The sequence below is a fragment of the Sus scrofa genome, chromosome 13 (assembly GCF_054392235.1).
Source record: "Sus scrofa isolate SSC_HxYL_T2T_F1_AM1 chromosome 13, Sscrofa_HxYL_maternal_Yorkshire_Landrace_v2.0, whole genome shotgun sequence".
Lineage (NCBI taxonomy): Eukaryota > Metazoa > Chordata > Mammalia > Artiodactyla > Suidae > Sus > Sus scrofa.
Window position 1 is genome coordinate 148,252,061 of NC_139395.1, and position 17,517 is coordinate 148,269,577.

Genomic DNA, 17,517 nt, shown 5'->3' on the forward strand with positions numbered 1-17,517 from the left:
AGGAACTGACGGAAACTGAAGTCACATGGAGAACAAGCTGCTCAGCGACTCAGCACTCACCGAGAGCAGGCATCTCAGAGGGAACTGCCGCCGCGGGTGGGTGGCGAGGGGGATGGGAGGGGGCGGGCGCGCGGGAGGCAGTGGCCTCGGGACTACCTGCTGGATTGGTTGCGAAAGGGGTCAGATATTTTCATGGTCTCCCAGCAGTGCTAACCAAGGCTCCCCGGACTTTCTTGCAGAGCTGGGGGGCCTTTGCCTATGAGCTTTGCTGACCCAGAAACTCTTTTTCAAGGTTATACCCAAGGGTCAAACTGGAGCAGATTATGAGAATGGGTAGGATACAAGGTTCCCAATTGGCAGAGAGTCATCCAGCCAGTCTTTATTGGACTCCAGCCCATTATAAAAAGAAGAAGAAATGGAAATTGCTCTGTGCTGGACTGTCAGGGTGCCATGAACGTCTTGATCATAGGCAGCAAGGATGAATTTTTGGGTACCTGATGTGCACAAAATTCCCTGCTAGCTCTTGCCAAGAATTCAAAATAATAATTGAATTCATAATAGCCACCATCAAAGGGGTGCCAGGCCCTATGCTAAGAGCTCCTTATGCATTTTCTTACAGCTCCTGTTCTCCGAAAACTTACCATCTAGTAGAGGAGCAAAAGATTTGCCGTGTTGGCCGAATGCAGAATGAGTAATGCAAACAAGCACTGGGGAGTCAGAGCCAGGATCTCCAGTTCTGCTCTGTCCCATCAGATCTGGAGAGCTGAAGTGTCCTGGAGGGCTGGCTCGCATCTCTTGTAGCCTGGGGATCTGTGATTCTGTATTGCATTATTATTGCCCTCATGTCAATCCTAAGAGAACAGGAGCAAGTGGAAGGACATGCCCCAAACATCCAGTAAGTTGCCTCTGCTCCCTAAAATATTCATTCATAATGGTAATAATGATAACACCAATGACAAAACTAATAGATTGTCACAAACCAAGGTTGTCTTTTCGTCCTTGTTCTCCTGGCGTGCACATTTTCTACTTCCATGTCTTTTGTGTCTACCAGTATGTTCATTATTCCCAAATTGTCATTTCTAGCTCCAACATTCTCTCCCAAGAGAGACAATCGAGTCTTATATTTTTAATTGTCCTGGTTAATGTCCCAGCGTAGCAGAAACGCAATGTGTCCCAAACTGAACTCATCCTTTAGCCTATTTGACTGTCACTATTTATGGCATGCCTCCATCCCAGCAGTCCAGCCCTTGGAGACTCCAGCCCTCGTATGCAATTGGTTATCCATCCCAGCCGATTTTAAACCTTCTCTTCATCCTGCTGCTACTGTCCTGGATCTAGACCTTATCAACTCATGTCTGGATCATTTCCATAGCCTCCTTCAACTGGGATTGGATCCCTGCCTCCAAAGTAGGCACCACCTAGTGGCCCTGGGCATCTTTCTAAAATGTATTTTGAATCATCTCACTCCCTACTCACAGCCCTTTCATGACTTGTCACTGCCTCTTACCTGGATCAGCAGTTTTTAAAACCAGCAGATTCAGGGCGCCTAAGGACTGTCTTGTGGGACTCTGGAATTTTCCTCCCCTCCTTATCCCCAGCAATTCCACTTTTAAATATTTTATACATTGAGGTTCTCTACAGAATTTCTTTTGAGAAAGGCAGCTGCCACCTCTCAGAAGAACTTAGAAAACCAATGATCCCGAGGATGTGTGGAGACAAGCCAGTTGGTTGGCAGACAACACCAATAGTTCTCCTTCTAGGCTAGTAGCAAGCTGGCTCAGCAGGGAGGACCTGAGACTCCCAGTCGAAACCAATGCTGATTTGCAGCTGGAAACAGAAGGTTTTTCATGGCAGCTTGTAACCCTGACGGCATTGCTCAGGATTCTCCAGCATGGTTGGGTGCTCTGGGGCCCCTTCCAACCATGCTGCTCAAGGCAGAGGGGACAAGCGGGCTTGGCCAAGACATCCCTCAATGTGGTGGTGAGCGCTGGGGGTACTATATGCCTATTTTTTTTTTTTTTGTCTTTTCGCCATTTTCTTGGGACGCTCCTGCGGCATATGGAGGTTCCCAGGCTAGGGGTCGAATTGGAGCTGTAGCTGCCAGCCTATGCCAGAGCCACAGCAACGCGGGATCCGAGCCTCGTCTGCGACCCACACCACAGCTCACGGCAACGCTGAATCCTTAAGCCACTGAGCAGGCCAAGGATCGAACCCGCAACCTCATGGTTCCTAGTCAGATTCGTTAACCACTGAGCCACGACGGACACTCCTATATGCCTATTTCTTTGAAACTGCTCCATGTGTGGTAGCGTTTGTCCCTGTCCTAAGCTCAACCAAAACAAAGACAAGTTCAGTGTCTAGCAGCACACAGGTTCTCGGAGGAGATCAGAGGTGACAGCAAGGAGCTGGGCAGTTTCCAGCTGGAGGAGAAAGTCCAGATGCCTCATTTGGCCAGATTTTGTCTCCAGCCTCTCTTCACTGTTACTTCCCATAGCTCAACACATGGTCCACAGTGAGTCTCAACCCTGAACACAGAACAAATGCTCCCCACTCGGTACTCCCTCCTCAGCAGGTTCAGGGCTCCTAAGGTGTCCTTGCTTGGAACAACAACCTCCCAGCTCCCACTCCCACCCGACCCCATCTTGAAGGCACATTTTGAGTTCCCCTCCTCTGTGAAGCTTCCATCGCTTCCACTGAACACACAGTCCCAAGGGTGCCCAATATCCACTGGTCTCATGACGTCTCTTCCATGGTGATCTAACTTTTAGGATTTCTGTCTTGTTTCCTCAACTACACGATAAACTTCTTCAGAGAAGTGTCATGGGTTATTCCAAAAAGCATCCGCCCAATGCACAGAAAGGGGCTCCGTAAATATTTGCTCGAAGAAGGAAGGAGGGAAGAGAAGGAGAGAAGAAAGGAAGGCAATAAACCTACCTTGTTGATGATTCTCTAGATATTGTTTCTAAGGGCTCCACCCACCCTTTCTTTCTTAAACTAAGCTGTATAATAGTTTGTCACTGGTAGAACTTCTCAGTGTCCCAAAGAGATCAAAGGAACTTGGGCTTCTGTGCTCCCCTCCCACTGCTTTTTCAGATGATAACCAGATACTATTCAAGACTGAGGGGTGGAGAGACCTGTGGCGGAGTCTGTGAAGGGAGACACATTTGAGTCAGGGCAAAGTGTGCAAAGGATCCAGGGGGAGAAACGGGGGCCAGCTTCCTTCCACAGATGGGTCTGGGGGAGAAGAGCAACAGGGTCCTCTGGAGGCGGCCGCTCACGCCAGGCCCGAGATCTTGGTCGTCTCACTGTCACCTGTGTTTCCCGCTCTGCCTCGGGTTCTCTGTTCCGGGCCATGGACCGCGCAGCCCCTCCATCCTGGCCCTTCACCTTGGCCACTGGGGCCCGCCCGAGCAGTGAACTAGGGCCACCCCTGCTTCTCCCAGCCTTGGCACATGACAGGGAGGGGATTTCCTTTGGGGCCTTAACTTAGGAATTGTTCTCTTGCCCCATGTCAGCTGGCTGCTGGGGGAGAGTCTTCAGTAGTTTCATTTCCCTCATTTGGAATGTAGTTTTTTAAGAAGCAAAAATCAAAAACGGAAAGAGAAAAAGTTACCACCCACACTGGTACCACTCAACCCCTCCTGATGCCAGCCCTGGAAAAGCTCAGGGGTCAAAGACTGAGGGCAAGTGAGCCTGGCTTGGCCAAAGGTCCTTCCTGGCATGTTTGGTCCTCTTCTCTAGCCACCTGGGCCAGGGGGTGGGTCTCACATCCTGAGGTCTGCTCCTCTTGCTCCTTGTTGTTCAAGTAGGTAGGGATTTAAGCAGTTCACAAAGCTCTCCCAGGAGGATGAGCCCATGGCCTCCCTCATGGCCTGATGTCTGTGGGGACAATGCCTCTTCTTTCTCTGGAAATCCTGGCTGTATCAAACCTATGACAAAAGATCTCATGCTGTACAAAGAGAAGCAGATGCTCAGAGAAGTATAATGTCAGTGCCATGGTGTGGCCAGCAGTGGGACATCGAGGGAGAGGGGTGCACACAACCAGCCATGGCTAGTTCAGGGCAGACTGGAAAGGAATCACGGAGAAACAGGAATGCTGTCCTGGGAGAGTCAGAAGAGGAAGAGGGCACGGATGGTGGGGATGTCAGGAGAGCTTTCTGGAAGAGGCGGCATCTGAACTTCATCCTCAAGAGATGGGGCTGGGAATGAAATCAAAGACTGAAGAAGAGATAAGGGAGATGATGAATGAGATGATGAGATAAGGCCAGGTCAAGAAGAAGGGACCTAGGAGCAATGATGGCATCTTCACAGGACTTTGTCCGTGGTTCTGTCCAGTGCCGTCCAAAGGGCATCCTCGGTCCCATGTCACAGGTCTGCTCTTCCCCGGGGCAGTGAGTCCTGGCTGGCTGCGACTATAGTCTGTCCACATTTGTATGTATCCTTAGCAATACCTAGTCTCGCACCTAGGAGGTACCCAGCAAAGGTTTCTTAAATGAATGAAAGTTAAAGTGTCATTTGCTCTAGAGCCATTGGGGTGGTTGAGGACTTGGGCAAGGTCACTTATTGGTCAATGGGAACTCATTTTTCATAACTGACAAACATAAATCCAAGTCCACATCATGGACTCAAGACCTTGCATGATCTGGTCCCCTCCCTGTTCCCTCGGATTTCATAGCCTACTGCTTTCCTCCTTGCTTATCCCACTCAAAGCGTGAAGTCCTCCTTGCAGCTCCTTTAAACCAAGCAGGCTTCGGTTTCAGGGCTTTTGCCATTTCTCTTTCCTAGGTCTGGAATGCTCTTCCTCTTCCCCAGGCAGCCAAACAGCTCACTCCCTAACTTCCTTGAGGCCGCTGCTCAAATGTCACCTCCTCAAAGAGGCCTGGAAATCCTGGCTGTATCAACCTATGACAAAAGATCTGATGTACAAAGAGAAGCAGATGCTCAGAGAAGTATAATGTCAGTGCCATCTACAATGGCACACATCCCCAATACCTTTCCCTTACTTTCCGTTTTCTTCAGAATATTTTTTTTTATTCACGTCACTGGCCGATCTTATTCTATCTTTATTTGCTAATGGTCTGCCTCCCCAACTAGACTCTGTCCTCTCAAGGGAAAGAAATTTGCTTATTAACTGCTGTATCCCAGTGCCCGGAACAGAACCTGACACATACTGGGTGCTCATACATTTGTGTGGACTACATGAATGAGTGAATGAGTGCTCTTCAAAAGAAAAGTTTCAGCAGAGTCATGTGTTGTCACGTGTTAGTTAATTAGTGACTAGGTGTATGAATATAAGCACAGGGAGGGACAAATGCTCTTTGAAGAACGAAGGTCATGCATTCATGCATAGAAAATAAACTTACGGTTACCAAAGGGGAAACGGTGGGGGAGGGATAAATTAGGAGTTTGGGTTTAACATATACACCCTACTGTATATAAAATAGATAAGCAGCAAGGACCTACTGTATAGCCCAGGGACCTCTACTGGATATACTGTAATAATCTATAGTGGAAAAGAATCCAAAATATATATGCGTAACTGAATCACTTTACTGTACACCTGAAACAAACACAACATTGTAAATCAACTATACCTCAATTTAAAAAAATTAAAAATAACTGAAGAGAAGGAGAAGGAATGCGTTTTTTGTTTGTTTGTTTGTTTGTTTGTTTGTTTTTGGTAAAAATGTGATGTGCTATATAAATATATTTCCTTGGCAGAATGGGTGAGGAAGAGATGAGTAGAGACGGGGTGAAGTCTTCACAGTGGGGAGCCTTGGCAAATTGGGAAAGCCTCTGCATGTAGCAGATATTACAGCAATGTGACAGGGAGAAGGAAAGACAGACTGGAAGGGACTGGGGGTCATCCTTGTTTCCAGGGACCCCCCTGTAGAACAGCGGGCAACGCGTGGAGGACTCAGTCTGCACTCCTGCGCAACAGCAGTGGGCAACCCAGGCCTGGTGGAGGAGAAAGGCACCTTGACACAAGGCCCACAGTCATAGCCACCATCCATCTAGGTCCATACCTTGTCCCTCAACAACTCCATTAAGGAGGTACTAACGGTCTCAATTTACAGAAGGGAAAGTCCGGCTCAGATTGATTACAGCTTTTGCCCAAGGCCACACAAAAGAAAGTGTTAGTCCCGACGTGTTTCTAGTAACAGTTACTGTGTTTTTTTTGTTTTGTTTTGTTTGTTTGTTTAAGTTTCTGCTTATAAAAGTATCACAGAGATGCTGAAAAGGCTAAAAAGAAGAAAATTGACCACCGACCCACAATATAGAGACGACTCACCATGAACATTACGGTGTATTGCAGGCCAAGCTTTTTTACGCATGTCCAATATGCTTCTTTAAAAATAATGTTGGTGTCGAATCCCACCTGCTCTTTTGTAAGTTTAATCCATAATTGACAACAATACATTTCCTATATTCCTAAATTTTCATGGATGATTTTGATTAGCTCTATGTGATTCTGTCACTTGGATGGGTAGAGTTAATTACCCCGTTCTTTTTTTCTTTTTTTTTGGCTGCGCCCAAACCATGCGGAAGTTCTCGGGCCAGGGACTGAACCCACACTGTAGTAGTAACCAGAGCCACAGCAGTGACAACACTGGATCCTTAACCAACGGAGCCACCAGGGAACGCCTATCCAGTTCTCTTTTGTGTGGCATTATAGTACAGGTCCAAAATTTCTTATCCTAAAATTTGAGGACCAGAAATATTTCAAAAATCACAATTTTTCAGAGTTCCCATTGTGGCGCAGTGGAAACAAATCTGAGTAGGAACCATGAGGTTGCAGGTTCAATCCCTGGCCTCGCTCAGTGGGTTAAGGATCCGGTGTTGCATGAGCTGTGGTGTGGGTCGCAGACGTGGCTCGGATCTGCTGTGGCTGTGGCTGTGGCTGTGGCCAGCAGCTACAGCTCTAATTAGACCCCTAGCCTGGGAACCTCCATATGCCATGAGTGGGGCCCTAAAAAAGACAAAAGCAAAACAAACGAATGAACAAAAAATCACAATTTTTCATGGTCACATGGTACCTATACCGTATACTACATATTTCCTCCAATGGGATTTAGAACTATACCCCCAAAACAAGATATTAATAATATTTTGGCAATAAACATAAATATTCACATTGAATGGGCAAAAGATAAAGTGAACAAAATAGGCTCTTTGTCAGTTCACGCCAGGTTTTGCAGCCAACTGAGTTTATGTCAAACACACTGAAAAAGCCTTTGGTTTTCAGAGCTTTTGGGATTTCAGAATCGTGGACTTATAGCAGGAGTTGAAGCTGGCTTGTCCCACAGCCTGGCCGTGTTTCCCAACAACTGGGGCATTCTAGAATGGCAGTAGAATGAAAAGCATAACCACAAGGCAAGGTTCTGGCTGCTTGGGGAAGCAAAAGAAACAAAAAGGTGGTGGTGGGAATACAGGGAAGACGGCAGGCTGGAGGTCCGCGGCAGAAGCAGGGTCCTCAGCACTGGAGCGGGTGTGTGGGGGAGGAGGGGTTGTTGCCCGAGCCCAGAGAGGCCTTGGCAGTGGGGCAAGGTGCACACTGCCGGAAGGCACAGGTCAAAAGCCCCTCAATTCATTTCACATCCACCTATTCCCAGAAGCTCTACATGTTAAGGGTAAGACCAACAGAGGGGTCCCCTGGGACTCCCGAGACCCTGGGAGGGAGGCCAGAAGGGTGGAAGACTCCGAAGCACTGGCTGTGGAGAAGGAGCACAACCTTGTTGATCGCATAGAGGCTGAGGGCAGTGGGCCCCGTGCTCCTTCCTGTTGCTCTGTCAAGTGTGGTTTGCTGTCAAGCGGTAGCAGGCTCAGCCACAGTCGAGGGAGGTAGTGGGGAGAGGCCCCCGGAGAGCGAGAGGCCCTGAATCTGGAAGGTTATTTGCTAGAGCTGCTTTCAGGTGGGGAGCAGAATGAATGGTGGGGACTGGGCTTCTGGGTGGTGCAAGGCATGCTGGGAAGTGTGGGTTTTAACTGGCAGTTGGGCAGTTTAGCCACAAGCCAGGCACAGGGCGGGTCGACAGAGTCAGGGGAGGCTGGTAAGAGGGAAACAAGGAGGAGCGATCTTTTTTTTTTTTTTTTTTTTTCCCTCACACACTATTAAACCAGAGGAAGATTGACCTATCAGACCAATTATTATCAGCCTGGCAATGAGCCCACGGCTGAATTTAGACCCTTCGCCATTCTGAGGGAGACTTGTCCTCTTCATGGCTTCTTGCCACAGTTACCAAGATCATTCCCACCAAGGAGGCAATTCCCATACACCTCTTGCAAATTCCCTCCTACAAGGAAGCTACTCTTCTCTGCCAAGTTATTGTCACTATCTTATTGGGGATTTCACTAAAGACTCACTTCCTCAAAACTTGCCCCAATTCTATGTACAAACTCTACTTATATAAAATACCACTAATTCTTCCAGAAATCAGATTCCTGGTAACTAAATCACCCAACACACAGCAGAAAGCTATCTCACAGTCCAGGCACCTCATTCATGGGATAAGCTGAGACACCCTGTGCCTCTACCTAGAGTAATCAATCATAAATATTTTGAAGGAGTGACGGCAGAGAGAGGAAGAAAAAAGATATACATCAAAAAAAAAAAAAAAAAAAGGAGTTCCCGTCGTGGCGCAGTGGTTAACGAATCCGACTAGGAACCATGAGGTTGCGGGTTCGGTCCCTGCCCTTGCTCAGTGGGTTAAGGATCCGGCGTTGCCGTGAGCTGTGGTGTAGATTGCAGACGTGGCTCGGATCCCGTGTTGCTGTGGCTCTGGTGTAGGCCGGTGGCTACAGCTCCGATTGGACCCCTAGCCTGGGAACCTCCATATGCCGTGGGAGTGGCCCAAGAAATAGCAAAAAGACAAAAAAAAAAAAAAAAAGATATACATATACATACATATATATATATATGGACATGCTCTATAACTGCTTTTTAGTTCTCTCCGATAGCATCCTTTTGCCTTTAAACAGGGAAGATGGACTTTCGTGGGTCCATATCCTCCTGCGTATCACAGTGAATCTCAGTCATTGATGCCCACAAGAAGGCTCTAAGTCATCGAGAACAGACTAACAATATAAAACATTCTTACAGTTCAATAATAAAAAGACAATAACCCAATTAAAAAATGGTCAATGGATATGAACACATTTCTTCAGAAGATAGACAAATGGCCTATAAGCACATACAAAGATACTCAACTTCGTTTGTCATCAGGGAAAACTCATAACCACAATGAGATACCACTTCACACCCACAAAGATAGCTAAAATTAAAAAGACAGATAACAAGTACCCAGAAGATAGAGAGAAATTGGGACCCTTATACACCACTGAAAGGCATGTAAACTGGGGCAGAAACTTCAGAAAGGTTGGCAGTTCCTCAAAAAGTTAAACATGGCGTTATCATATGACTCAGCACTTTCATTCCTAGCTACCCTCTCAAAATTGAAACATATGTCCACAAAAAAAACTTCTGTACAAACGTTCATAGCACGGTTACTCATGATAGCCAAAAAGTGGAGAAGACACAAATATCCACTGAGAGACGATGGATACACAAAATGTGGTATATCCATACATAATGGAATGCTATTCAGCCATAAAAAAGAATGAAGCACCAATTTGTTCACTTGCTACAACACAAGTGAACCTTGTAAACATTAAGTGAAAAAAGTCAATTATGAAAGAGCAGATATGATTGTCTTTATAGGAAATGACCAGAATAGGCAAATCTATAGAAATAAAGATTAGTGGTTACCTAGGCCTGGGGATCTGGGGAAAGTTGGGCAGAGACTACTAATAGGTATGGTGTTTCCTTTTGAAATGGATAACAATGTTCTAAAATTGATTGTGTGATGGCTGCACAACTCTGTGAACACACTTTTAAAAAGGCATTGAATCATACATTTATATGTGTTTGGTATGTAAGTCATATCTTATGTAAAACATCTTGTTTCCTACCCCTAAATAAGATGAGATATAAGAGCAACTACCAACATTTTAGTGCTTGAAAACATTATGCTGAGTGACAGAGTGACATAGTTTTGGTTGATTTTTTTTTTTTTTTCCTTTTTTGGCTTCATGCATGGCATATGGAAGTCCCCAGGGCAGGGACTGAAACTGAGCTGCAACTATGCCCTACACAGACCCTTAATCCACTGAGCCACAGCAGGAACTACAACATGAAGTTTTGACCAAACTCTCTTGAATTTGTATAGAGTTGAGTATTTCATGTATATATACGTAGCTTTTCAAAGTAAAAATATTTCAATGTTATTCAACTCTCCCTTTCACACCTGTTTAAATGTTTTAAATATTTTGAAGATTTTGATGTTATAGATTCCTTGTTTAAATTACAATTACCCTTTATCCTATACTAGAGATGGTTGCTGAGAAGATCCTTAATATACATTAATCATATGATGATTATATATTGCACAACTATTATATTGTAAGCACACTATGAAAACATATAAGTATATAATAAATATATAAATTTTGTACATGTATATAATTTAAATACACAAGTTAATTGTATATTAGTATATTTCAGAAAACTCTGGGCAGCTGGTATTGCCTGTTAAAGAGAAAGGGATCCTCATCTCTTTGAGAGCAAAAGTGACTCTCTTCTTTTGTTTAGGGAAAAGAGGATTATGTACCTAGGCCTTGGTTCTATAATAGTCAATATTTCCTGGGCTGTCATTGAGGGGTGCTTAGTATCCAAACTCCCTTCCTGTTTAGGAAACCTCTTCTTTTGTATGGTCTTGGTAGTAAACAGAGCACTGTTTCTTGGATATGAGTGCAAGATCCAGGCCCAACCATCTGAATCTATGCTGTGAACCATGGGACTGGAGTCAGTGATGCAAAGAAGCTGACTGTTCCCGAGGTGGCAGCAGCAGCCCCTGATGTCTGGAGCAGTAGTGGCAGTAGTGCCAGAGACAGAGTTCTGCAGCCTTCCAACCAAGCTGTTCCCATAGCATGACCATGGCTGTGGTTACAGCTGCCCACCTCCCCCTGGTGCTAATTTGCACATGTGGACCTCCAGCCATCACATCCACATTCATCTGCCATCCTTCCAAGAATTCCTCTCCTGCTCAAGTGAGCCACAATCAGTTTCTGTTGCTTGCAGTCAAGACTTCTGACTCAGAAGGGTTAGGGTTAGGGTTAGGGTTAGGGTTAGGGTTAGGTTAGACTCATTCTTTTTTTTTTTTTTTTTGACTTTCATTTTTTTTAATTACTCAATGAATTTATTACATTTATAGTTGTACCTGACTCATTCTTCAAATGGGAAAAAGAAAAACACAAAAACAACAACAACTCTTGAAGTCGTAAAAGGTGATGGGCAAAAGATGAGAGGAAGGGGAATAATGGAGGTACTGGGAATTGGAAAGGTGAAATAAACTTTTTCCTGGAAAGAGCAGAAAGCAGTGACAGTAGCAAGTCCTGCTGGAGTAAGACATTATTCCAACTGTGACCAAAGCTGCTGGACTCAGGGAAACTAGGACTGCAGTTCAAGTGGCACAGCTCAAAAACAACAGTCTGCTACCCTAGAAGGATTTCACTCAAGTGAAATGAGAGAAGTGAATTTAGAGAAAGTAGTGTCTGATATTCTGAGGTGAGGTTTTTGGTAAGTCTACTTTAGGAGTAGTTAGACTTGGAAACGCATAAAAGAACAGGAGTTAAATGTTAGCCCAAAACTTGGTAATAGTATAGTAAGAACTGAAATATTTGAAACATGTCAAAATGTTGGTGAAAACATTAATAAGCAATGCATTGTATAGGTGAAATAATATCAAATCAAACTAGAAGAATTGAGAGAATTTACTTATGATAAATATGTGATAGACATTTGTATTTTGGATTATAATTACTGTCTAAACTATTCTGAAATTATAATTCTATACAAATTTAATGAATATGATAATTGGAATTATTTACAAGAAAATAATACTTTCTAAGTGTATAGTGGTTTATGGATTCAATTTGGAATTTAAGACTGTTTCAGTGAAATGATAATTTTTCTTTTTTTTTTGAAAAATGACAGATGCAACATTTATTTTAGGTTCTTTTTAATTTTTTTCTTTTTTGTCACAGCCATGGCATGTGGGAATTCCTGGGCCATGGATTGAACCCATGCCACATCAGTGACCTGAGCCACAGCAGTGACAATGCCAGAGCCTTAATCTGCTAGGCCACCAGAGAACCCCTGACATGTTACTTTTTCCATTTTAGGATTTCTTCAATCTTACGGATTGGCGGAAAATAATTAACAGAAAGTTTGTAAAAGAAACAGATTTATATAGGCTTTGTTCTATGTTAGACACGAATTGGATGATTATCAGTAGAAATGAGCTGCTCAGTTAGTTGTGTGGCCTCTCCATGCCTGTTTGCCTATTTGTAAAATGCTGATATTAATAATACCTACTTGGATTTCCTGCTGTGGCTCAATGGAATTAGCTGTGTCTCTGCAGCGCCAGCACCCAGGTTGAATCCCCTCCCAGCACAATGGCTTAAGGATCCGGCCTTGCTGCAGCTGCAACATAGGTCGCAACTTCAGCTTGGATCTGATTCCTGGCCCAGGAACTCCATATGCCACAGGGCAGCCAAAAACAAGAAAAAAGAATAATAGCACCTCCTTTGTAGAATTATTCTGAGCAAACTAAATAAGTTAATACTATAAGCCCTTAGAACAGGGCCTGATGATGTACATTAAGAGCTCAGTGATTTGTTAGTTGTTTTCACGGTGGTTATCATTTTTTTACAATTACTCGTCAGATGTACTCTCAGTGATTGTGGGAAGGAAAGCAGACTTGGGCAGAAATTTAATTGAAAAAAAAAAAGGAGTGTCTGTCGTGGCACAGCAGAAACAAATCCAACTAGGAACCAGGATTGTGGGTTGTGGGTTCAATCCCTGGCCTCACTCAATGGGTTAAGGATCCGGTGTTGCCGTGAGCTGTGGTGTAGATCGCAGACGTGGCTCAGGTCTGGCATGGCTGTGGCTGTGGCGTAGGCCGGCAGCTACAGCTCCGATTAGACCCCTAGCCTGGGAACCTCCATAAGCTGTTGGTGCGGCGCTGAAAAGACAAACAAAGGCCCCCCCCCGCCAAAAAAAAGAAAAAGAAATTTAATTGAAAAAAAAAAAAGACTTAAAAAACCCAAAAGGCACGGAATTCCCCAAACGGATCCAACTTTAGAAAAAATAAAAAGAGCAGAACTGTTTAGAGGAGGATCCAGAGGAAAGAGTCATTCTGCTTGGAAACCCATCACCAGTCTCAAGCGGCCCCCAGAGGTGTGCCGCCATCCCCTTTCTCCCAGCCAAGTCTGCAATGAATGCGAAATGGCCCGTGGCGGGGGCAGGGGTTTAAGAAAAGCCTCTCCGTGTTACTTGTGAGCGGAGCGGATGAAGAGATACTGGGAGGTAACCAAGGAACCTTAGGAGGGTAAACCAAGGAACCCAACAGCCAAGAGGGTGTTGGGTTGCAGGTCACAAGGATTGAAAGCTGAGGGTGGAAGGAGAGGAGAAATCCAGAAAGGATGTTGCGGTGGGAATTACCACAGACAGCTCCCACAACCAGATGCAGGAAATGGACCACAGCCTCTCCGCGTCACAAAGGCGCCGGGGAGGAGGGGAGATGCTGACGGGAGATCTTCCTCAGGCCCGGCCGGCTGGAGGTCTACGCAGCTCAAACCAGACCGGGAAGCAAGCTCTTGTAACCCGAGACAGAACATGGGCTCTGGCGTCAGACTCTGGCACCGGTGTTCATGCTGCACCACCTGCCAGGAGGACGAACTTGAGCAAGATACTTAGCTTCTCTGGGCCTCAGCCTCCTCACGGGAAAGGCGCCTTTCACACAGCAAGGGCTCAATAGAGCTTAACGAGTATTATTGCTGGTGGGCAATTTCGTCTTCCAGAGAGGAGAGGAAGTAATAAGGGGAACTGCCACTCTGAACCTAAATTTGGCCAAAAGGAGGAATTGGGTGGCAGAGTGGAAGTGACAGGAGCCTTGGGAGAGAGCAACTGTGTCTTTTCAAAGTTTTCGATCGTAAGAGACACGGCAGGACACTGTTAGATGTGTTCTCCAGATTTTCACCGTTAAAAAACAAAACAAAACAAAACAAAAAACATGGCTTGAGACTTTAGAGAGATGCTCAAGAATCTGGTTTTCTTCTTAAGAACATTTGCTTTACCTGTGAAATCTCAAGTCTGTAAAAAAGCGGAAGGGACTCAAAGAAATCATAGTTACATATGTGTTTGTTTATTTGATGGTAAGAAAAAGTGAGCCAAAGATGGATGGGGATGGAGCAGAACCACTGACGGACACTAAGAGGTGGAACAGATGTCTAATTTGCTTTTGAGAAAGTGAAAGCCTCACATGAATTGAGGCCTGTAAAGGGCTTCATAAAGTCATATTCAAAGCAAAAAGGGGATACATTTTTTTGTGGTCAAAGTTGTCATGTTGGTGGGTGACAAAGAGAAAGCAGAACTCAGTTTGTATTTTGCTTCTGTTTTCTCTGTCACAGGGAATGTTCTTAGAACAGAAACGCCCAGGGGAAAAGTTAAGCCGAGGTGGGAGGGAAAAATTGCAGAAGACAACCCCAGCGTTTCTCTTTGAATTCCAAGAATGTGACCAGCCACATTATTTGCCAGAGTGTGGGGAGACATGCAGATGAATTATCCTTGAGGCACTGTCTAAGGGACAGACCTCTGGAGACAGGCACTTACTGCCATTTCAAAACAGTGAGAAAATTCACTTCCACACATCATAAGCCAGTGTATTTATGGCTAGTACCAGACTCAAAATGCATTATTACTGAGATGGCTCATGGGTACCTCAAAGAGACAGCAGTCACTAGGGCTAGAGAACATTTCCATCCCTGCCATTTGGTCCCCAGGGAGGTTTGCAATACTGACATTTCAAATGAATGATACTAATACTGATGAATTCTCAGCAGGAAGGCGCGTTCTGGAATACACACCACTAAATCAATTTAGGTCCCTGATCATCTTTCTATGACACTTATTTGAAATAGTTCCATTTTTATCCACTTTTATCTTGATTCAACTGAAATATTTTTACCAGGATCAATTCTTTTCTTTTCTTTTCTTTTTTTTCTTTTTGCCTTTTCTAGGGCCATTCCCCCGGCACATGGAGGTTCCCAGGCTAGGGGCCCAATTAGAGCTATTGCTGCCGGCCTACGCCAGAGCCACAGCATCGTAGGATTCAAGCAGCGTCTGTGACCTGCACCGCAGCTCACGGCAATGCAGGATCCTTAACTCACTGAGCAAGGCCAGGGATTGAACCTACAATCTTATGGTTCCTAGTCAGATTCATTAACCACTGTGCCATGATGGGAACTCCAGTACCAGTTCTTTTTCACCTACATTTTAAAATTTCATTTCTCAGTTTCTCTTCTGTAGGATCTATATCAAATTTTACTAATGTTTCTGCCATGTTCAGTGACATTGTGCTTGTCCTTCCAGCCTCCATCCATTTCCTTATTCCTGAAGACTACACCAACTTTTGTCTAGGAACCACATATCCACCAGGCAATCCAGGGGATTTGAAGAAAGCTAACTCTACCTCTGGATTAAACAGGGACCATGGTTTAGGTCATGGCTCATCAGCAAAATCCCAATTCCAATGAACTGTTATTATTACAGGGGGTAGGGTGTGACTTAATTCAGGCCAGGGAGGATAGAAAAAGACTTTTGGTGGGGTGTTCTGGGAAAGCAGTTCTCTTTCATTGACTCGTGTCATATGAAGATGTGAAGCTAGGAGGCATGGCAGCCATTTTGTTGCCATGAGGGGAGCCTGGCCCAGGGCTAAGCCACCATACAGGGGCAGTAGCTGCAGGCCTCCATGGAAATGAAACCCAAGCCTTGATCAAACTACATCTGAAAGAACTGCTTACAGACTTTACAGTCATTAAATCCCCTCTCGCTCTACCTATTTAGTCAGTTTGGTTGAACTTTCTGTTTCTTGTAACTGAAAATGCTGACACACCCACTGTGGATTTTCTTTTATGGACGTTCTTTTTTTTTTTTTTTTGCCTTTTTAGTGCTGCACTCGCAGCATATGGAGTTTCCTAGGCTAGGGGCCAAATCAGAGCTGCAGTGGCCGGCCTACACCATAGCCACAGCAACACCAGATCCGAGCTGTGTCTGTGACCTACACCACAGCTCACGGCAACTGAGCAAGGCCAGGGATCGAACCTGCGTCCTCATGGATACTAGTCAGATTCGTTTCCACTGAGCCATGATGGGAAATCCAATGGACATTGTTTCTATCAAGTCCAAATGTTCTGACTCAAGTTTTACAGGCCTAATTTAGTCAAGAAGGTTTTTATTGTTTAATCTTTAGCTAAAAACAAATTTTTTAAGTATTTCAGTACAAGCAGTTGTCAGTTTTATTTTCTGTTGATTGTGTCTACCAGTGATATTTATTATGAGTCAGATAAACGATTAAAGATGGCTTAGATTTCTTTCTTGGTTAATCCAAGAGGATGTTACAGGCAATAAGTCAGAAAGGACAGATAGAGAGAGAGAGATTGCTACAGGAGTAATGGAAGAACCCAAACATATGCTTTATTAGGAAGGGATTTGGATATGGTATTTGGGTTTGAGGATAGACCAATTAACTATTTATAACTTCAGCACCCCCTAAGCCTAAGACCATGATTCTATGAAGGTTAAATTGCACAATGAAACATCTGGGGAAGGATTCAATATTAGATGGTGGTACCACCAGTAGTTCTGGTTCAGGGCTTCTGCTGTACAACATCTTTGTGTGATTAGAAGAGATGCACAAGCCACAAGTAAAACAGAGGTGAGATTTCAGCCTCCACTCCTCCCCTCTGCTCAGTGTTCTTTTGCAGGGATCCAGCACAACTATATGATGTGGCCCTCAAACTGGCAGAGGCTTTGGCCCCTGGGCCACATGACAATGAGCACCAGCTGAGGGATCCAAAGTCTCAGGGTCGTCAGTCTGCTTCATGAAGGGTTACATGCTGAGGACAAAGCAATGACCAGCCAAGAAAGCTGGCTCAGGGCTGTGTAGCCTTCCAAAGAGCTGGGCAAAGATGAAGAAACCCAAGCACGGGTCTGACGGTCCAGACGTGTGTCCAGTGCTGCAGGATGAGATCAGGGAATGGAGTCAAGGAGAGAGTCTATGTTAGCAGCAACCAAGGAAGGGGTGTGGCTGCCAATGCTCTGCCTAAAAGATACCGCCTCTCATCCCAGCTTCATCATGCCTGCCCAGACTCCTTATCCGCGTGTTCCTTACCAGATTCTGCACCAACTCAGTGCTCTGTGCCCTTTGCATCCAGACCAAAATGGAGAGGTTTCCTGCCTCTCCAAGGGCTGGGAAGTGCCCTGGTAACCGGGATCCTTGCAATGATGAAGCAAGGCAATGCTGTTCTCTGCAACACCTTGGGAACCCCAGATTGCTGGTGGGTCCACAAGGGAATCTTTGTTGTTGTTGTTGTTGTTTTGCTTTTTAGGGCCACATC

At 45.0% G+C, this 17,517-nt stretch overlaps 1 long non-coding RNA gene across 1 annotated transcript; it reads left to right on the forward strand.

Annotated features, from left to right (window-relative positions):
• On the forward strand, positions 1 to 983 carry LOC106505772 (uncharacterized). The gene is made up of 2 exons (XR_001300503.3): positions 1 to 96; positions 620 to 983. It is a non-coding gene; the product is annotated as an uncharacterized LOC106505772 (long non-coding RNA).
• Positions 984 to 17,517: the final 16,534 nt, after the last annotated feature.